We start from the raw sequence: 23,318 nt of genomic DNA, 5'->3' as shown, positions 1-23,318 counted from the left end.
CATGTGCCAAAAGAGAAACACTGATAGGACTGAATGAGAGTAGCTAGAATGTATCTTTCTCTCCTTCCCTATCTCTCTTTCCTTTCTCTCCATTTTGTTCTCTCTGATGACAACACCAGTAAAGAGAGTACTAGCCAGGTTAGGTTCTGTTATTTCACTTGTAACACCATGAGAATAAAACATGTTTGCACCTTCTCATAAAACAGTTATGGTGTCTGTCAACTAAAAAATAAATCAAGTACTCAGTTCAGCTTGAGTCAATTTCAACAAGAGGTCATAACTGTTTATAACTGCTGATTACTGCTAGTCTGGCTGACACCTAACTCAAAGTCTTCTTCACTTCAGTCTGGGAAGGCTCCATGATGTTGTAGGCAAGATGAGTCGATAATGAAGGGGGCTGTGCTTTTTTACTGATTGGCTCGCCTTTGTGTTTCTCACTCAAACACCCACAAGGGCAGCTACACACAGCCCACAAGCCCCACCCCATTTTCAATACAACTGTTGGATTTTCAAATCCAAACAATGAGAGTTTTCAACCCCTCAGGGGGACAAAACTGTTTGAGAGAACCAATCAAAGCTCAAGCCAGCTTCTGCATTAACAACGGTGTCACGACTTCAACCAAGGCAGGCTCTCCTTCTCGTTCGGGTGGCGCTCGGCGGTCGTCGTCACCGGCCTACTAGCTGCCACTGACTCTTTTTCCTCCCCCTCATGTGTTTATTTGTATCACCTGTGTTTAGTTAATTGTTAATTAGTGTGGCTTTATTAGTCAGCCAGCCCATACGCTTCTTTGTGCGGGATTGTTTCATTGTAGCTTTTGGGATTTCGGGAGTGTTTATGATTATTGTGGACTGGGTTTGTTTCGCGTGTCATTGGACCGTTGTGTATGACACCCAGTACGTCCGTGTTGGACATTTCGTTTGTTAGTTGGGTATTAAAGACTCAACCTATTGAAGCTCTGCTGTTCCTGCGTCTGACTTCGCACCTCCCGACACTCAGATCGTTACAAACGGCTCCTGTCCTGTTCAGACCAGTGTGTCACAGCTCTCCCTCGCATCAGCCTGACTACATTACTGCAACATTAGGATAACACCTGCTTATTACTGTTCGAAACTGCACCATTAGGGTATCTCAGCCAGTCATTATCAGCTACTAAGTATCCAACTTAAAATCGAGTGAAAACGCTTTCACCAAGCCAATTCCATCAAATCAGCTGCAACTACTGCAAGGATTGTGGGGGAATTGTTTTCTAAAAGTGCCACTGGTCCTTAGCCCCTCCCCTAATTCCTGGTCATTTTTCTAACTTCATGTTATTCTGTCTCTCCTGTGAGGAATTTCCTGTCCACCTGATGGTCAGAGATACACATGGAATGTCCAGGGGGTCTGGGTCAAAGGTCAGGGGCTCACTGAGGTAGAAAGGCTTCCTATAGTACACCGCTCAGCCTCTGCCATTCTTTAAAAGCAACCATCTTCCCCCTTCCCCTATATTAATCCGTCTCCCTTATTCCCTGTAATTTAAATGTTCCACCTGATCACATTTCACACTGTCTGACCGTGTCAAATCTAAAACAACAACATCAGAATAGAATGACAGACAGGCTTCTCCTTCTCTGAGCTGACCCAGAGTTTCAGACCATACATTATAAGGTCTGTTTATCAATTACATACATACAATGTCACCTTGAACATTCACACAGTAGAGGCCACAGTAGGAGACAAAAGGAGTAACATCAAAACAGGCATAAGGCTATACAATTCATATAAAAGGACCATAGAAGGTCAGGGTGGAACAAGAGATGGGTACTGACAGACTGATCTTGAGACTGGCACATCACATAGAGTCCAGTAATCAAATGACAACTTCCTGATTGCTCAGAACGCATGTCTAATCTTGCTGAAGGGAGCTGTCCATTTTGTGGTGGACCCTTTAAATTGCTACTGGAATAAAACATCCTGCCAGCAACATGATCTGAGTGACTCACTTAGAACCAGTAATGGGTCTACTCAGTAGATGTTAGACAGAAAACTCTGTGCTCAGTCACTGGGGTATACATGACAGGGAAGGAGTCCCATTTACAAGCCATGAGGTGGCTCACTGATAGATGATGTTAATGACCGGTAATGAATGGGCTGTGGTAAGGGAAGACTGGATTCAAATATCTTGTGTCCTCTTCACTTCATGTACCTCTGTCCCATTCCTATGACCTCATCAATCCAACTCAGCCGCAACCTGTATCCAATGGCCAATACACTGATGACATCATCAGTCAGACCAGAATACCAGCTGTGATTCCAGACGCCAGTCAAATTCCTCTATGTTCTCGTAACGACAGTTACAGACTGGAATCAACACCTTTCAGTCTGTTCTCTGGTCTGGCTGACTCACCCTGTCCTGAGTCCTGTCTTATCTGTCCCTGTCCCTGCTGCAGTCTGTCTCAACTACATACATGGAGTTCTGTGTGGTTATGGAATTAGTGTTCTGAATGGAACGTGATTGTGTTCCCACTGAGGCCAGAGGTCCTGGTTCTGGAATGGTCCTCAGCACTTCTGTTCAAACTGGAAGCCACTGATGGAGGCCAACATGAGTGGGACCTAATCACATCACAATATCAGCATGTATCAGTGGACTCTACGTGGCTTAACCCTCACTCACCTGTTGAATAGCTGGGGACAGATGTTAGAGATACACTGGAGCCATATCACCTCGTAACCATGCATGACAGTATGTTAACATGGTGACTTCAGATTGCAAAACAACCCTCTGCACTGGAGTAGGGTCTGGTGTCACCATGGTGACAAGGGGAAAGTGATACACATGTCATTCAGTCTGAAAACACTTCCAGTCTCAGTGTATGACTCCTGGTATCACATCTGACAGACGGATGTTTTATTTCACTCATCAGCTTTTCATGATGCTAGTTTCAGCACTATGTTCTGTAGGCTCTATAGCACATACTATGTGAGCACAAACACCACACCTTCATCTTCAGCTTTATACATTTCATAAAAGATCAGACCAAATGCAAAATATATCATTTTATTCACAAAGATGTTTTTTTTTTTTTTTTTTTACAAAAATGTCTGTTGATACTAGTTATTGTTTTAATTTACAAATAGTCTTTCATCCTTCCGTTCACATGATGTCCCCGCCTTCAAGTCTGTGAGTGGCTGTGGTCTTCTGATTGACATGATAGTCCACCAATCAGCATCCAGAGTTGAGTGGTCACTCCTGTATGAGGAAGTTGATGAGGGGGGTCCTAGGGAACAGAATGGCCTTCTTGATGGTCCGGTCTCCTAGGAGATGCTGTCCCAGCTCGCTCCCCAGAACCAGTGCCCGTACCTGCTCCGTATCCTGGGCCACCTGTTGAGGCACCAACACCTTGTTGTTGATCTGAGAGGTGAAAGGGAGAGATGGAAGGAAGGAGAGAAAACCCAAAAGGTTAAGAGTACAAACCTGAATACTTTGACCTCCATCCCATAAAACACTCTACATCGCTAGTTAACATTGAGTGAGAGCAAACTTTGGTCCAGACATATTAAATAATGTACACTGACTGAGACAACTCTTAGTGGAGGCTGTGGCTGCATCGAAAGCGCTCGAATTATATCAGGGACTATAGAACATGCATATGCCTTTCCTCCACTCCTTTCAGTAAACTGTGTGTGTAACCTGAGCTGTCTAAAAACAACCAGCTTGTGGTGAAAATGGGCTGGGCAGTCAGATCCTCTACAGCCGAGAAGGAGGAACCTTTAATTCCTCATTTCCAGTCTTTGTATGTTTGTGTATCAGTGTGTGTGTCTGTTTGGGTCAAGCCTAACCTTTCTCCCAATTGTGAGTGTGTGTATTACGTGTGTGCGTATGGGATCTGTATATTTGTGTGTGTTAAGATATGCTCATAATTAGTCAGTGCATGTGTGTACTTTTGTGTGTGTGTGAGAGAGAGAGCAAAAGAGAGAGAGAGTGCGTGTTGGCCTGCTCTGTGGGCTTTACCCAGGCCTCAGTCTGTCAGAGTCCCAGTGAGATGGAGGTTAGCAGCGCTAGGCTGAGGAAACACACATCAAGGCCTCAGTCTGTCAGAGTCCCAGTGAGATGGAGGTTAGCAGCGCTAGGCTGAGGAAACACACATCAAGGCCTCAGATTGTCAGAGTCCCAGTGAGATGGAGGTTAGCAGCGCTAGGCTGAGGAAACACACATCAAGGCCTCAGATTGTCAGAGTCCCAGTGAGATGGAGGTTAGCAGCGCTAGGCTGAGGAAACACACATCAAGGCCTCAGATTGTCAGAGTCCCAGTGAGATGGAGGTTAGCAGCGCTAGGCTGAGGAAACACACATCAAGGCCTCAGACCAGATCCCAACCAACACCAGCATCATCATCATCATCATACAGGTCAATGGGAGAAATAGTATATGTGTGCGTGTGTTACTCTGTCTGTGTGTGGAGGATGACCGTGGAAAGGTAAACGGTTGTGTGTCCTTAATGTGTGTTAATGTCTTTCCTTAATGAGTGTTTGAAAGGATTACAGCTCCCTCATGGTACAGGCCATGAGAGGAGGAAACCATCTACTTCAGATGAGCACAGTCTTTAGCTGGCTATTATCCATTATCGGAGTCAATGTTTAGACATGTGTGTGTGTGTGTGTGTGTGTGTGTGTGAGGACTCTGGTTCCCCCCAGCAGGGATCTCTCAGAGACTGATCTTTGAACAGCTGACTCTGTGACCCCGCCCACCACAGCTGGACTGCCTGCTGATTGCCTAGGCACCCTGGGTTGCACGCACAGACACACACACACACACACACACACACACACACACACACACACACACACACACACACACACACACACACACACACACACACTTTCCCTCTCAAGCCATATGATCATAGGCTTTGTGTAAATTACAGACAGTGAGCACATGAATGGGGCTACGGCTGTTTTGGTTCAAAGGAGTGTGAGTGCCATTTTGAGTATACACAAGAGTATGTCTGTGAGTGTGTGGCATTTTCTTTCAGTCTGTATCATTTTCTGTAGGGGTGTGTGCCTTGGCATGTGTATGGGCATGTGTGTGTGAGTGAAAGGGGAGTGAGTGTGTGAGAGGTGTGTGTGTGTCAAATCAAAACATTGTTTAGTTGTTGCGTACACAGATCAGCAGATGTTAAAGCAGGTGCAGGGAAATGCTTGTGTTTCTAGCTCCAGCAGTGCAGTAAGTTTCTACAAACACACAAACAATCCCCCCCAACAAGAAGAAACAAGTCTGGAATATAAACACGTGGTGTGCATAGACAGTATGAACAACATACAGTGTATAAGTAGGAAGGTATGTTCAGCAGTAGTTATATGGATGAGATATGTTGAGAATACAGTATGTACTGATGAAGTAAGTCATCAACTAGCTTCATTTCTCAGCGATCAAAATAAATGATTTCGGAACAATACGATTTCAGAACAATAAACATTATATAAACATTATTTAAGTGACCACTGTTTAATGACTATGTACATAGGGCAGAAGTCTCTAAGGTGCAGGGTACAAATCTGTCATTCTTCCCGAGCAAGGCAGTTAACCCACTGGTCCCCGGGCACCGAAGACGTGGATGTCGATTAAGGCAGCCCCCCCCCCCCCCCCCACCCGCATCTCTCTGATTCAGAGGGGTTGGGTTAAATGCAGAAGACACATTTCAGTTGAAGGCCTTCAGTTGTACAACTGACTAGGTATGCCCCTTTCCCTTGAGTACCGGGTGGTAGTGTGCGTTTGACAGCCTCACCCGTACAACCAGCTCCAGGGGTCTCCAGGTACAGAGGGTCTGGGGTGGGCCAGGGCTGCTGCAGCACGTCTTCTCCGCGGTAGAGGAGAGGGCTCAGGGGGTTCCTCACCTGGCTCAGCCCTGAATGGAAGGGGAAGACAACAAGTCACAAACTAGCAATCAACCAATTATATTTTATTTTTTTATAGCCCTTTATAGTACTTTACAGACACTCAGCCTACACGCTCCAAGCGTCAGCCACTACATAACTTCACCACACTGACTGACCATCTCACCACTGTGATCTCTATGGTCATGCCTCATGTAATAGGGGACATTCATAACTTTTCAAAACACTAGGAAAGCTGTCAAGAGCTCCCTACAGATTGAGGATTAACAACAGTCCTTCTGTTTGCCCACCCACCGCCTCCTTACACTAATGTGGGGGGATCCACAGGGGGCTTCCATGACAGATATTAACTTACTCTAGTCCTTTCTGTCTATGAGGGAGAGATGAAGAGAGATAGAGAGAAAGTGAGCGGGCGAGAACCACACACACAGTTTATCTTGTCCATGTTCATCCCTCAAATTCCCTGACTGTGGCTATCAGCAAGAGGATGTTGCCTTTTCCTGCACTTTCCCAAAAAGGCCCTACTCCCGATCCCAGCCCCCCGCTCCTTCCAGCCCCTACTCTCAGCCCCCTAGCCCCTACTCCCAGCCCCCTAGCTCCTACTCCCAGCCCCCTAGCTCCTACTCCCAGCCCCCAGCCCCCTAGCTCCTACTCCCAGCCCCCTAGCTCCTACTCCCAGCCCCCCAGCCCCCTAGCTCCTACTCCCAGCCCCCCAGCCCCTAGCTCCTACTCCCAGCCCCCTAGCTCCTACTCCCAGCCCCCTAGCTCCTACTCTCAGCCCCAAGTCCTTCTAGCTCCCAAGCTCCTACTCCCAGCACCCAGCCCAGATGTTCAGCCCCCTAGTACCAGCCCCTCAATAGAGGGCTTGTTTCTGTGTGTTTGACAATAGGGGGATGTTCTACTGGACAGTACAGGAGACACTTCCTCTTCCGGCTATTTTTATACCATCAGGTCACATGGGTCAACCTTTGTCCTGACTCAGCATCAGCTACATTGTTCATAGGGTTGGGGATTCTCAGTTTGGGTCAGGGGATATTTGGTCACAATCACATTCTGGAGGAGATTCCTGTGAAATTATTGTGTACTGAACTCGTAGACCTTGACTTTGCATAGCTTTTCATGTCAATTTTGGTTCGTCAACTCAGATTTGAAGTATTCACATGGGTACACCACACACAAACAAATGATCTCAATGGACTCTGATGACATCACCAGGGCGTTGCAGAGCGCTTTGTGTGTTAGATAAGAGGCCCCATCAAGATGACACCCTGAGGTAACTTCCTGTTGGATTCTTTCCAAACCCACATCATCATTCGAGACGGTCCTCTCATCTCCTCTCCAGTCGTTCTCTGTTTCACTAGAAGTGTAGCAGACTATTAGTTTTCCCTCTCTGGAATGGGATCGTCATAGCAACACATCATGTGACACCACATGTGACACATCATTCATCTTTTGATACAAACAAATATCATTCATATTATTGTCCAATATTTATTTATTAATTCATTCATTCCATCAATGTGTGTGGCCCACCTGCTCAGAGTTCGGAGGCCAGGTGTGGGTCCATGGGACACAGCGTGGACAGAGCCTTCTCAAACTCCACGCTGTGCTGCAGCACGCGAGGCGACACGTTCTGAGAGGGACAGAGAAAGATGTCAGAGATCAGATTGAATGCACGCACACACACACACACACACACCCAATGACACGTTGTCCACTCACAGAGATTGTGTTGGTGAGTCCCATGAGTCGAGAGATGGCTGCATTCAGGAGGAGGTCCTCTGTGAAGTGACCTGTAAACACAAGACAGGTTGGTCACAGTGGCATCCTAACCAGCCATACCGTCTCTCTCTCTCTCTTTCTGTGTGTGTCTCTCTCTCGCTCTGTGTGTCTCTCTCGCTCTCTCTTTTTCTCTCTCTCCCTCTGTGTGTGAGTGTGTCTCTATCTCTGTGTGTGAGTGTCTCCCTCTCTCTGTGTGAGTGTTTGTCTCTCTCTCTGTGTGTGTCTGTATGTGTTTCTGTGTATGTGTCTCTATCTGTATGTGTGTGTCTCTCTTTCTCTGTGTCTGTGTGTGTGTGTGTCTCTCTCTCTGTGTGTCTGTGTGTGTCTCTGTGTGTGTGTCTGTGTCTCTGTGTGTGTGTGTGTGTGTGTGTGTGTGTGTGTGTGTGTGTGTGTGTGTGTGTGTGTGTGTGTGTGTGTGTGTGTGTGTGTGTGTGTGTGTGTGTGTCTCTGTGTGTGTGTGAGTGTGTCTCTGTGTGTGTGTGAGTGTGTCTCTGTGTGTGTGTGAGTGTGTCTCTGTGTGTGTGTGAGTGTGTCTCTGTGTGTGTGTGAGTGTGTCTCTGTGTGTGTGTGTGAGTGTGTCTCTCTGTGTGTGTGTGTGTGTGTGTGTCTGTGTGTGTGTGTGTCTCTCTGTGTGTGTGTGTGTGTCTCTCTGTGTGTGTGTGTGTCTGTGTGTGTGTGTGTGTGTGTGTGTGTGTGTGAGTCTCGCTCTGTGTGTGTGAGTCTCGCTCTGTGTGTGTGTGCGTGTCTCTCTCTCTCTGTGTGTGTGTGCGTGTCTCTCTCTCTCTCTGTGTGTGTGCACGTGTCTCTCTCTCTCTCTGTGTGTGCACGTGTGTCTCTCTGTGTGTGTGCGTCTGTCTGTGTCTCTCTCTCTCTGTGTGTGCGCGTGTTTCTCTCTCTCTCTGTGTGTGTGTGCGTCTGTCTGTGTCTCTCTCTCACACACACACACACACACACACACACACATCACAGAGGACCTCCCAGCTGCCTGTGATGGTTCATGGTGATGAATGGAAAACAACAATAGGACCAGAGGATAAAAGCTTTTTCTCGATGTCATCACTATACATGGTTCTGATAACTGGTTGGCTCACACTGTGTTTAAAAACAAGAAGGCTGTGCATGTGAACATTCCACAGTTAAGTTAAGTCAAAGACAGAGGGTGGATCAAAGGATGGCAGTGGCTTTGGGGGGGGCTTAGGGTGGGTCGGGCCATACACACGCACACACGCACAGGGCCCTTTAACAGCACGGACTCTGAAGGGCGAGAAGAGAATCAAACCCCACCGGCCACACTGAGGGAGTCGGAACAGAAGACGGCTATTTATAAAAGTGTGAACGCGTCACTATTGGATATCAAATCAATTTCCATTCTCTGCTCCTCACACCCGCTAGGCTACTCTGGGCTGTCAGACCCGAGAGTGGTCTCAGGTTACCATATAGATCCCAGGATGAAATGAGAACAGCAGCTTCTCCTGTTATGCAACGCTGAGGCTAAAATGTATAGTATGGATGTAGCCTATAATTCCTCATGCAATACGATAAGGTGCTATAGCTAGCACAGTGTCAATCTTTTCTTATTTTTTATATTTATTTTTAGAGAAAAAAAATTCTCCCCTTTATTGTGCTATCCAATTGGTAGTTACAATCTTGTCTCATCACTGCAACTCCTGTACGGACTCAGGAGAGGCGAAGGTCGATAACTGTGCGGCCTCCGAAACACGACCCAACCAAGCCATACTGATTCTTGACACAATCCCCACTTAACCCGGAAGCCAGCCGTACCAATGTGTCGGAGGAAACACCGTACACCTGGCGACCGTGTCAGCATGCACTGCGCCTGGCCTGCCACAGGAGTCTCTAGAGCGCGATGGGACAAGCACATCCCTGCCAGCCAAACACTCCCCTAACCCGGACAACGTTGGGCCAATTGTGCACCAGCCCATGGGTCTCCCGGTCACGGCAGGCTGCGACAGAGCCTGGACTCCAACCAGAATCTCTAGTGGCACAGCAACACTGCTCTACTCGGGAGGCCTCCAGTGTCATATTCACACTTCAAGTGAAACCTGCAGCACTAATTGAACATTTGATGACAAGCTCCACAGCGGGAACATAAGAGAGAGACTAAAACTGGTATGACAAAAACCCATTTCAGATGTCACATGTAAGAAGACCCGGATGATACAAATGTTCAATGCATTTACATATTCAGATATAAGGTCCGAGCATGATAAGGCAGTTTCAGTCATCTACAGTGACTGCAGTTAGTGACACCTACTGGTAAAGGCGAGTAGTACAGCACAAACAATAGAATAATGAAACCACGACTTCTCTTTGTTTAGGAACAGTTTCATTAAACTCCCCCACAACATACAGTAATTTGACTGCAAAATAAATAATGCTATGCCACACAGTCTATTGTTGGTTGGGTAGAGGTGGGGGTTGGGGTCACAGGGTGCGTGTAACTCACTCTTGACGTCCCAGAGGATGTCCTGTTCAGGGGGAGCAGCGTAGAGGATGTAAAGACGGACAGTGTCGAAGCCATACTTGCTGCACCACCTCCTGAGGGTCCAGGCCGATGTGTTTCGACTTGGACATCTTCTCCCATGTCACCTGTAGCCCGGCCTTACTACCCACCTGCACCGGCTCCTCACCTGACACAGAGGACAAGGCAATGGTTAGCACTGGACACCTCTATATATCTCCAGCAAACTGTCCGTTGTCTGAAATGGCACTCTATTACTACTTTTGTAGTGCACAATATAGGGTGCTATTTCAGATTTGCCTGCAGGTACATGTAAAAAGCAAATACTGACAGTAGAAGAAAAATAGTTTTTAAAAAAGCCTCCTGAGATAGACATGAACGACCTTTCCGTCAATTCCTTGATCAGTCTGTTTACTCAGGGCTAGAACTCATTTGTGCGCGCCCTCAGAGAGTGATATAAAGCCTCACCTCCATGAACAGAGCCAGTGTTCGTGTTTACCCAGTTGCCATGCAACGGGAAGAGGAGGAGAAAAGCCACAAAAAAATCCAGAAAAACATTGAGGAAGAGAATGAAACATTTTAAAATATGTTTTTTAACCCTGTACCTCTCATCTGATCTACGAACATAGACAGGGCTCTAACTCCCCTGGCTTGGCTCCACAATGAGATAGGGTGCAGGCAAGGGTGCAGGCCAGGCAGCAGGCTGTTAGCCAGCCTGCCAGCTTAGTGGAGTCTGCCACTAGCACAGTCAGTGGAGTCAGTTCAGCTATCCCCATTGAGACTGTGTCTGTGCCTCGACCTAGGTTGGGAAAACTAAACATGGCGGTGTTCGCCTTAGCAATCTCACTGGAATAAAGACCTCCTCCAATCCTGCCATTATTGAAAGAGATCGTGATACCTCACATCTCAAAATAGGGCTACTTAATGTTAGATCCCTTACTTCCAAGGCAGTTATAGTCAACGAAATAATCACTGATCATAATCTTGATGTGATTGGCCTGACTGAAACATGGCTTAAGCCTGATGAATTTACTGTGTTAATGAGGCCTCACCTCCTGGTTACACTAGTGACCATATCCCCAGCACATCCCGCAAAGGCGCAGGTGTTGCTAACATTTCTGATAGCAAATTTCAATTTACAAAAAAAAAAGACATTTTCGTCTTTTGAGCTTCTAGTCATGAAATCTATGCAGCCTACTCAATTACTTTTTATAGCTACTATTTACAGGCCTCCTGGGCCATATACAACGTTCCTCACTTAGTTCCCTGAATTCCTATCGGACCTTGTAGTCATGGCAGATAATATTCACATTTTTGGTGATTTTAATATTCACATGGAAAAGTCCACAGACCCACTCCAAAAGGCTTTCGGAGCCATCATCGACTCAGTGGGTTTTGTCCAACATGTCTCTGGACCTACTCACTGCCACAGTCATACTCTGGACCTAGTTTTGTCCCGTGAAATAAATGTTGTGGATCTTAATGTTTTTCCTCATAATCCTGGACTATCGGACCACCATTTTATTACGTTTGCAATCGCAACAAATAATTTGCTCAGACCCCAACCAAGGATCATCAAAAGTCGTGCTATAAATTCTCGGACAACCCAAGATTCCTAGATGCCCTTCCAGACTCCCTCCACCTACCCAAGGACGTCAGAGTACAACAATCAGTTAACCACCTAACTGAGGAACTCAATTTAACCTTGCGCAATAACCTAGATGCAGTCGCACCCCTAAAAGCATTTGTCATTAGAAACTAGCTCCCTGGTATACAGAAAATACCCGAGCTCTGAAGAAAGCCTCCAGAAAATTGGAACGGAAATGGCGCTACACCAAACTGGAAGTCTTCCGACTAGCTTGGAAAGACAGTAGCGTGCATCTTTTTTTGATTATTATTTTTGATTATGTTCATTTGATTGCCGTGAGGAAGCAGAAATTGTAGGCTAAGGGTTAAGATGGTGCTCCTCCATTCTTTCTTCTAGGACCTGACCAGGAAAAACTTCTGAGCAACCTCAGGAATCCATCTGTGAGGGATGTCTACTAACTCTAACCTGTGAATGGAGACATGTAAAGTCGCCACCCTGCTGTGCCCACCTGTGAAGTCGATATTGTCTCGCTTCCGGTACTGTCCGCTGTCTGCAGCTCTAAATGTCTGGCCCTTGATGAGGCCTGCACCAGCAGGTTCTTGAAAGGCTCCCTGGAGTGGACATTCAAAGAGTTTATTTCATTTTGCCGTTTTAAAAAAAAAAATTCTGCAGGGGATAATTATACAAACGTTACAAAGACGATTTGGTAATGGTGCCTTCTTCAGTTAGCTTCCACTTACTTTTAAGTGGACATTTTCACTTTAACGTCAATTTATTTATTTATTTTTATTTTACCGTTATTTTACCAGGTAAGTTGACTGAGAACACGTTCTCATTTGCAGCAACGACCTGGGGAATAGTTACAGGGGAGAGGAGGGGGATGAATGAGCCAATTGTAAACTGGGGATTATTAGGTGACCATGATGGTTTGAGGGCCAGATTGGGAATTTAGCCAGGACACCGGGGTTAACACCCCTACTCTTACGATAAGTGCCATGGGATCTTTAGTGACCTCAGAGAGTCAGGACACACGTTTAACGTCCCATCCGAAAGACGGCACCCTACACAGGGCAGTGTCCCCAATCACTGCCCTGGGGCATTGGGATATTTTTTAGACCAGAGGAAAGAGTGCCTCCTACTGGCCCTCCAACACCACTTCCAGCAGCATCTGGTCTCCCATCGAGGGACTGACCAGGACCAACCCTGCTTAGCTTCAGAAGCAAGCCAGCAGTGGTATGTCAATGGGAGACTAAGTGAAAATTCAGATTCATTGGAAGTTAGGATTCACCCCTAAGTGGGTACAACCTTTTGGCACAATAGTTCTATTGATATCGACTAGTGAAGAATAGTTGCTGTACCTGTGTCCCACTAGGCCCTGATCCCTACAGAAGTGACTGAGGAAGCGTGCATAGTACAGGTGCATAACAGCATGCTCCTTCCCCCCCAATGTACACGTCCACAGGAAGCCAGTGGTCTGTGTAATAAATACCATTTAAAATAACACAAGCATATTGCTATTACATTGTTATAACTCACTTCTTTCTAAGCAGGGTTTCTCACAAACTCATAAACAGATACAGAGACCCACACACACACCCAAGGACAGAGGGCTGACGTAAACCTTTCATAAACACTGATAAGAAAAGGGTGCTTGGGTCCGCATTTCACGAGATAATAAGACACACACACACATACCCAAGGACAGAGGGCTGACTACGCACACACAAAATCTCCTGCTTAGCTGAACATTTGGTAACAAAGAACTTTTGCTACAAGACTCAGAAGGATGACGCCCAGCTCATCAGGACCAATCTGAGAAGACAACAACCTGTCCAGAACCAACCAGAGGACCAGAACTTCCAGACTGTGCTGTATAAAATGTCTATGCATTCTGTTATCTGGGCTTATTTCTGCAAGTTCCATATGAGCTAAATGAATAAGTCCGTGCACGCTTGTACCAGATATCTTTACTCATAATTAAACTGTCGCTTGTCATACAATTTACCACCTTGTCTGAATCGATCCTTGACCGACTCTCCCTTCTCCATATCCCATTATCAACATCTGCCAGGGAGCGCTCAAAAGGCCTGGGGTGCAAAGAGGTGGGCACAAGTTAGTTAGAGTGAAGTAAACTTATCACTCCCAATTTATATTTGGTGTTTTCTGTCGATTTGTTCTTCTTTAAACTTCTTTTTACAGTATAGTGAGAGAATAATAATAATAATGTGAAGGAATTCACCAATATAAGAAGTAGCTCAACTATAGAAGCTGTTATAGTAAATATGACTACATTGTGTAAGGTGTCTGGTCTTTGATATTACAGTTGAAGTCGGAAGTTTACATACACCTTAGCCAAATACATTTAAACTCAGTTTTTCACAATTCCTGACATTTAATCAGAGTAAAAGGTACACAGGTACACCTCCAATTGACTCAAATGATGTCAATTAACCTATCAGGAGCTTCTAAAGCCATAACATAATATTCTGGACTTTTCCAAGCTGTTTGAAGGCACAGTCAACTTAGTGTATGTAAACTTCTGGCCCACTGGAATTGTGATACAGTGAATTATAAATGAAATAATCTGTCTGTAAACAGTTGTTGGAAAAATTACTTGTGTCAAGCACAAAGTAGATGTCCTAACCGACTTGCCAAAACTATAGTTTGTTAACAAGAAATTTGTGGAGTGGTTGAAAAACAAGTTTTAATGACTCCAACCCAAGTGTATATAAACTTCCGACTTCAACTGTATGTGTAGATATATCCTCTAGGGGGCAGCCTGGGCCTAATAACATCTATCCCACAAGTCAAGAAGCATCCCCCTGAAGGCGCACACACACACACACACAAATAAATGTATATCCTGATGATGAGTAATCAGAGCTCAGAGAGGAGAGGTGAAGTAACCCTCCCTCTCAGATAATTCCTATCTGAAGGATCTGTCTGGTTGTAGATCTGACCAAGTCACCAGAAAACAATGAGGAAGAGGATGAAGACGTAAGCTTGGCTGGCTGGGAAAACACTGTACCTCGGCTCAAAACTCCCAATGCTCCTTAGATAGTGCATAGATTTAGAGATAGTATCACTCTGAGTGTGTGTCACCTTACACAGTTCACAGTCCTCTCTGCCAGTGGATGAAGTCTCAGAATAATTGAACTGGCTAAACGAGTTAGACTCACTGGGCAGAAAATGACCATCCCTGTGTGCTGGTGTCAGGCCAAAAACACATGCACACGCACACCCGCGCACACACACACAAACACACTAAACTCTTGGTGGCCCCCACTCTACCAAAACCTCAGTCCAGGCCACAGCAAGCCAACAGGATGCTCAAACAGTTTAATTGCTTTTTCAGTTCTGGCATAATCTGTCCAGCTAAGAAATAAAAGAGGAAGAGGCCAGCACCCTCTTAAAGCAGCTTTACAGCAGGATAAATCCATTTGAATTCAATACAATTTTGATGTGTTTCAAGCAGACCACCATAGTTCCTGTGCACAAGAAAGCAAAGGTAACCTGCCTAAAATATGATCAAATGTTATGAGTCACATGCACCGAACACAACAGTGAAATGCTTACTTACAAGCCCCTAACCAACAATGCAGTTTAAAAAAATACAGATAAGATAAGAAATACAAGTAACAAGTAATTAAACAGCAGCAGTAAAATAACAATAGCGAGACTACATACAGGGTGGTACCGGAACAGAGTCAATGTGCGGGGGCACCGGTTAGTTGAGGTAATATGTACATGTAGGTATAGTTATTCAAGTGACTATACATAGATGATAACAGAGAGTAGCAGCGGTGTAAAAGAGGGGGGGGGGGATGCAAATAGTCTGGGTAGCCATTTGACTAGGTGTTCAGGAGTCTTATGGCTTGGGGGTAGAAGCTGTTTAGAAGCCTCTTGGACCTAGACTTGGCGCTCCGGTACCGCCGTGCGGTAGCAGAGAGAACAGTCTATGACTAGGGTGGCTGGAGTCTTTGACAATTTTTAGGGCCTTCCTCTGACACCATCTGGTATAGAGGTCCTGGATGGCAGAAAGCTTGGCCCCAGTGATGTACTGGGCCGTTACCCTCTGTAGTGCCTTGCGGTCGGAGGCCGAGCAGTTGCTATACCAGGCAGTGATGCAACCAGTCAGGATGCTCTCGATGGTGCAGCTGTAGAACCTTTATAGGATCTGAGGACCCATGCCAAATCTTTTCAGTCTCCTGAGGGGGAATAGATTTTGTTGTGCCCTCTTCACGACTGTCTTAGTGTGCTTGGACCATGTTAGTTTGTTGGTGATGTGGACACCAAGGAACTTGAAGCTCTCAACCTGCAGCTCTGTCGATGAGAATGGGGGCGTGCTCGGTACTCTTTTTCCTTCTGTTCTACAATCATCTCCTTTGTCTTGATCACATTGAGGGAGAGGTTGTTGTCCTAGCACCCCACGGCCAGGTTTCCAACCTCCTCCCTATAGGCTGTCTCGTTGTTGATCAGGCCTACCACTGTTAACGTCATAGGAAAACGTAATGATGGTGTTGGAGTCAACACTGAGGGGCCCCTGTGTTGAGGATCAGCGTGGCGGATGTGTTGTTACCTACCCTTACCACCTGGGGACGGCCCGTCAGGAAGTCCAGGATCCAGTTGCAGAGGGAGGTGTTTAATCCCAGGGTCCTTAGCTTATTGATGAGCTTTGAGGGCACTATGGTGTTGAACCCTGAGCTGTAGTCAATGAACAGGATTCTCACATAGGTGTTCCTTTTGTCCAGGTGGGAAAGGGTAGTGTGAAGTGCAAAGGAGATTGCATCATCTGTGGATCTGTTGGGGTGGTATGCAAATTGGAGTGGGTATAGGGTTTTTGGGATAATGGTGTTGATGTGAGCCATGACCAGCCTTTCAAAGCACTTCATGGCTACAGACGTGACTTGATTGTGCCTTTAAACAGCTTGGAAAATTCCAGAAAATTATGTCATGGCTTAGCAGCTTAATTTAATTGACATAATTTGAGTCAATTGGAGGTGTACCTGTGGATGTATTTCAAGGCCTACCTTCAAACTTAGTGCCTCTTTGTTGACATCATGGGAAAATCAAAAGAATTTTCCCAAAAGCTCAGAAAAAAATTTGTAGACCTCCACAAGTCTGGTTCATCCTTGGGAGCAATTTCCAAACGCCTGAAGGTACCACGTTCATCTGTATAAACAATAGTACGCAAGTATAAACACCATGGGACCACACAGCCGTCATACCGCTCAGGAAGGAGGCACATTCTGTCCCCTAGAGATGAACATACTTTGGTGCGAAAAGTGAAAATCAATCCCAGAACAACAGCAAAGGACCTTGTGAAGATGCTGGAGGAAACAGGTACAAAAGTAGCTTTATCCACAGTAAAACGGGTCGTATATCGACATAACCTGAAAGGCCGCTCAGCAGGGAAGAAGCCACTGCTCCAAAACCGCCATAAAAAAGCCAGACTACGGTTTGCAACTGCACATGGGGACAAAGATCGTACTTTTGGAGAAATGTCCTCTGGTCTGATGAAACAAAAATAGAACTGTTTGGCCATAATGACCATCGTTATGTTTGGAGGAAAAAAGGGGAGGCTTGCAAGCCGAAGAACACCATCCCAACCGTGAAGCACGGTGGTGGCAGCATCATGTTGTGGGGGTGCTTTGCTGCAGGAGGGACTGGTGCACTTCACAAAATAGATGTCATCACGAGGAAGGAAAATTATGTGGATATCTTGAAGCAACCTCTCAAGATATCAGTCAGGAAGTTAAAGCTTGGTCGCAAATGGGTCTTCCAAATGGACAACGACTTCCAAATTTGTTGCAAAATGGCTTAAGGACAACAAATTCAAGGTATTGGAGTGGCCATCACAAAGCCCTGACCTCAATCCCATAGAAAATTTGTGGGCAGAACTGAAAAAGCTTGTGCGAGCAAGGAGGCCTACAAACCTGACTCAGTTACACCAGCTCCCTACAGGAAGAATGGGCCAAAATTCACCCAGCTTAATGTGGGAAGCTTGTGGAAGGCTACCCGAAACGTTTGACCCAAGTTAAACAATTTAAAGGCAATGCTACCAAATACTAATTGAGTGTATGTAAACTTCTGACCCACTAGGAATGTGATGAAAAAACTAAAAGCTGAAATAAATCATTCTCTCTACTATTATTCTGACATTTCACAGTCTTAAAATAAAGTGGGGATCCTAACTGACCTAAGACAGGGAATTTTACTCTGATTATATGTCAGGAATTGTGAAAAACTGAGTTTAAATGTATTTGGCTAAGGTGTATGTAAACTTCCGACTTCAACTGATATATATATAAATAAGTAAAAATCCATAAATTATTAAATAGTTTGACAACCCTGTTTGTAAGATTTTAAATTATATCAATCTCAACTGTTTATCTTTTCCAGTGATGAAGACTTGGATGTATCCTGGTATTGTGCACTATACAACAATGGGTCAACTTTGAGCACCTTTATCTCTTGACTGTTTGGGCATTCAGGTCCAAAACGTCACTTTCTGAGCACTTCCACAAATGGGCAAATATGTATGTAAGGTTTCGTTCGAATCAAAAGGGGTGTTGTCAAAAAGTGATTGAATTGAAATGGATTTACCCAGCAAGGTCAGTGAAGGAAAGACAAGTCCTGCCTTTGGGAAATTAATCTCTTTTGTTAAAGCTCTGGGTATCGCCACTGCCCCAGCAGCTAACGGCCAGGAGTTTATAATCTCCATCAGCAGGGAATACAGGTTAACGGTATGCGTGCTTGTTTGCGTGTGTATGAAATTGACTGTTTGAGAGGAAGTGTAAAATGGTGCGCTGATGTGTGAGTGGAAAAAACATTTGTCAGTGATTAAATGGACAATGCATATTACATTTGTAATATTTGTCTAGATTCTCGTTGTTTACAAAACTGTTTACGTAAGGTAACTTTTTTTTGCCTAATTACCTAAGGTGACTTTTGTCTCTACTTCTCTTTCATTTTGGAACAGTCCCAAAAAATATAATCTCTAATCTTCCCTTTTAAATCAGTCAGTACCAGGTCCTACAACACTCCCTCTCCCGCTCTCTATCCCTCTTTCATGTTGTAGGACCTGGTACTGGTTGATTTAAAAGTAGAGATTATATTTTGGGGGGGATAGGAAGATAAATAAGACAAACAGAGAGAGCGAGGAAGAGAAAAACCCAGGTCACTGTCTTGGTTGTGGGGGTCAGTATCTGAAATAGTACCAGAATGAGTCCACAAACGTGTACATGGTGTCGGAATCCCATCTGGCCGGCCCTTTACACCTGACAAGACACAACAGGAGAGAGGGGTCAAATAGAATCAGAACAACATTTATTTAACGTGCATTTAAAACAATGCAACAAATATAACAGTTAGCGCTTGAACCTAATTTCCCGCAGGAGGGCGATAGCGCTGGAGGGAGATATGACTCCAAATGTCAAACACAGTATAATGATTGAATATGACACGGCTCAAGTCTTGGTGGATATTTTGTCATGTAGCTACAGTAGCTAGCTGGTTTGAATCACTGTTTCTTATTCATAGTGACACATGAAAGAGGTAAGTAAGAGTGCAGTCATTTTAGAAACTATAAACATCTCCTCCATTATCCTATTGTGAAATTACTTTTGTTAGTTTAGTTCGTAAGCATAAAGTGTCCAGAGGACTGGCCTGTGTAGTGTGTATCTAATGTGAGCTGGAACCATCTGTCTGTGGAGGTCACGTCCCGTAGGAGATGCCACAGTGAGGCTGGAACCACTACACAGCCATCAGATCCCTGCTCCTGTGTCCTGACTAAAGAGCACTGCCAGAGGGACACAGAACCGGCCAGCACCATGCCAGCTTGGTGGGTGGGTGGGTTTGTGTGTGCACCAGCTTGGTGTGTGTGTGTGTGTCTGTTGGAAGTTCCATCCCAGGCCCTTTTCATCCAATCCAAACAGAGCTCTCTGTACACACTGCTCATCTGGCAGCCTCACTGAGAGAGCAACACATGACACTGGCGAAGGCGAGTGACAAAAAAACAACTATTTTTGTACCTACTTTCAACTTGCACATTGGAACTGAGAATGTGTCTCAGTGTTTAATGAGTCTCCATAGAATAGAACCACCCAGTCAGAATCACCATGCCAGGAAGACAATCAGCAACACTAGAGAAGAACACTACAGCACCATACCTGGTCCCCTGTAGTATGACGTTTTTAATGGCACAAACAGGCACTAGTTGTCACACACAAGCATATCAACACACCCTCACACTTTTACTCTTAAAGTGAGATTACCCCTCTTCATAAACAATCTCTCTCACACACACATACACCCTGCCAGTCTATAATAAGGCAGAGGGGTTGCTTAGCAACAAGGCTAAGGTGTAGCAGGTTAATACCCAGGTGCCATTTCATGAGATCAAAATGCACCATCATACCAAAGAGCCTTTCATGACAAAATAGCTAAATAAATGGAAAACCCACACAGAAGAGCCATTATAGTATTCCAAGAATTCCATGTGGCTGCACACCGCTCTCCTGTGGTTTTCCCGCTCTCCGATGACCATTCAGGGTACAGATTATTGTAATTTGACAGACATACAGTTTCAGACTCCTGGGGGGGCTGTGATTGTTGGACACATGTGCTATCTATGACTATGGTTATGCCCTGTCCTGCTGTATATAGGCTGATTTCAGGAATGACTGAGAGTAGCAGAGCTACAATTCCAACCAGATAGCAAAAATAAACTGAAAGTGCATTGCGGGTGTGTGTGCCAGATTGGGGGAGAATCCTCTCAAACAGATGTGGCATCAGAAGCAAGAACAATTTAGTTCCTTACTGTAATAGTTTTGCATTAAAATGGTCAAAAAGAAGAAAGCAAGAATGTATCTACGACATATGGGAGTGAGGGACCTAATTGGAGGGGGCCTGATGGGAGGGATGTGTAACCTGATAACTAGCTGTTATTGGCAGAGAGGTTTGGAACTCTCTTAGTTTTTGGTCTATTAACTTATACTGCCTGGTGATGTCACCAGGCAAGACAAAACGGGAATCAAAAACACTATCTCGGTGTAGCAAGCTAGCTGGACTAATTACACACAGAGAGGGGCCAATTCACAGCAGTAGGCAGACAGGGAGCAGAGACAATATCAGCGGTGGAGGAAATGACTTCTCAAGGACGAGACAGACAGATAAAACTCCATCTCCCCCACCATCTCTCATCAAACACCTTCTGTACACTCCACCCGACGCTTAATTGGACATGATCGTTGAGTTAAGAGAGCAAATTTCCTCAGACGCCGTCAACAAGAGATGGAGAGACAAGGAAGAGGAGGAGGAGACCGTCTCTGGATATAGCCGTCAGACCAGACGACCCCATCTCTCTCTCTGTATGACTGTCTGACTGAGCTGTTGAAACAGCATTTCTTAGTTACTGTACCACAATTCCACTTCCAATCATGGAACTATAATTTTTTTCAAGGAGGAAACTCCCCATGAAGAAATCCTATGTTGGTGAGGGTCTTCGTCATGAGAAGTGGGGATTGCCCTGTGGACCTTGGCCAATAGTAGTGCACTATATAGGAAATAGTGTGCCATCTGGGATGCAACCACTGTTTAACGAGCAGCAGGGAGCATTTTCACACATTTCATTGACAGTCACTGTCTGCCTGTCTCTGTGTCTGTGTGTGGTGGGGGCATAGACATGCCTGGCATGTAGGCCTCAGCTGGTTTATATAACCACTGTGACATCTGTCACTGATTACATAACCCTGGTCCCTGTGTGTTAAAAACTAGCCGGTATTCATATCCTCAATACACAGTAGTTGAATCACTAATGGCACCTTATTCACTTTATAGTGCACTACTTTTGACTAGAATCCATATGGGATGCCTTCTGTATACTCTCTGAAATCACAGGGCGGGTGTCGGTACTCAAAGCTGATCTGGCCTTGGACTCATTTATCCTGACTTTTAGTACAGGCAAAAAGGAGGAACTGATGGAGTAGAAAACTGAAAGCACCAGAAATAATTGCCTGAACCTAAGAGCAAGTCGCTGACTAACCATTGAGAAAGATATACAACCTTGAAAAAATGATTTGATTTTAATATAAGTGGAATAAAGTGAACTCCGTCACTTATGTTTGTGAACTAGCTATGAACTTCCAATCCAACTGACAGTACCAGCATTCATTTCCAAACTGGACATTTGACCGGTTGCATTAGATTCTGACCCAGGCTGATGGGTCCTGGTCAAGAGCAGTGTGCTACGTAGGGAATAGAGTGCCAGTCGGTATTCAACTGAAGTGTTCTCACACCTCACTCAGAGTGTCAGTGTGTTCTCACCTGGGACAGGTACAGCTGATCCAGTCATCAGCGTGCTCCAGAGGGGATGCCCCCTTCCCCGTGATGGAAGGTAGTTTGGGCAGGGTGACTCGAAGTTGCTCCTCAGGGACCGCCACAGGACCACAAGACCCACAATGCACCATGGGGATGGGCGTGCCCCAGTACCGCTGCCGGGAAATCAGCCAATCCCTGAGCTTGGTGCTGGTCAGGTGGCCGCCCACTTTTCTCTCTGGCCTTCTGGGTAATGGAGTCAAACGCCTCCTCCCTGCTTAGGCCTGTGGACTACACAGAAGGGGGTGGACGAGAGAGAACAGGATGACAGCTTAGAAGCTCAAACTGACATGAAATCAACAAAACTCAACTATTTGCCGATACTTCATTCAACCATAAATAAGGGTCTTCCATTAATAGCCATAAAACAATATGTAGAATGACTAAAAAGCTGGTTTACTGGTAACGTTGTGTAGAGTGACAGTGTGTGTTGCTGTGTGTCCAGACAGACCTCAGCAGAGTTGAGCAGTGTGTGTCCTCCATCCTCCTGGCCCTTCAGGACTGGGCTCCAGCTCAGACCCAGAGCCCTGGCCACAGAAGCATCCTCTACACTCCTGTCGGGGATACCTGCCAGGGACACACACACACACACATAGTACATTTATCACACACATACCAGCATGTCATTTTATAACAGTAATTCCCTGCAATTCTACACATTTTGGCAATAGAATGGAGGTAAATGTTTGCAGTTTTTAATATGATAACTGTTAAACAATGAGCCCCACCGCAGTCGGTAATTCGACCATGCTTCCTATAACTTTAGATAGCTGGCCGCTAGACTAACTTATCAACCTACATTTTTTTGCTGACATGGGCTAATTGAGTGACTGCTGATGCACAACCACATTTCGAAAATACACCTTGTGTATTCTATTATTCTATTAACAGTACATTGAGACCCCGACTGAGTTGAAATTGGTCCAAGGGCCTGCAAAAAAGAGGGGGCCGTGGGTTGTTGGGATATGGCTAGTTCCTCATGGGTATTGCCCTCCTTGTGGACTCGTGGAGTGAGAAAAACACCCAAAGCACCATTCCAACAGCAGCCAAACGCCCAGTGTACGACAGAGACACACTGCAGGCTCAAGGACACACCGGCACAGTGACATCTACAAACATGTACAGGACACAGGGAAAAGCTGAATGCGATTCATGACATTTTCCTAGCCACCATCCTTCTACATCTGCATCGCTTGCTGTTTTAGGCTAGGTTTCTGTA

The 23,318-nt window shown here is 45.4% G+C and overlaps 1 pseudogene; it reads right to left on the bottom strand.

Annotated features, from left to right (window-relative positions):
- Positions 1-3,030: 3,030 nt before the first annotated feature.
- LOC129838162 (probable leucine--tRNA ligase, mitochondrial) overlaps positions 3,031-23,318 on the bottom strand; it is a 42,408-nt pseudogene continuing 22,120 nt past the window's right edge.

The sequence above is a fragment of the Salvelinus fontinalis genome, chromosome 38, assembly GCF_029448725.1.
Source record: "Salvelinus fontinalis isolate EN_2023a chromosome 38, ASM2944872v1, whole genome shotgun sequence".
Lineage (NCBI taxonomy): Eukaryota > Metazoa > Chordata > Actinopteri > Salmoniformes > Salmonidae > Salvelinus > Salvelinus fontinalis.
Note: the sequence above shows the minus strand (reverse complement) of the source record. Positions and strands in the feature narration are given on the sequence as shown.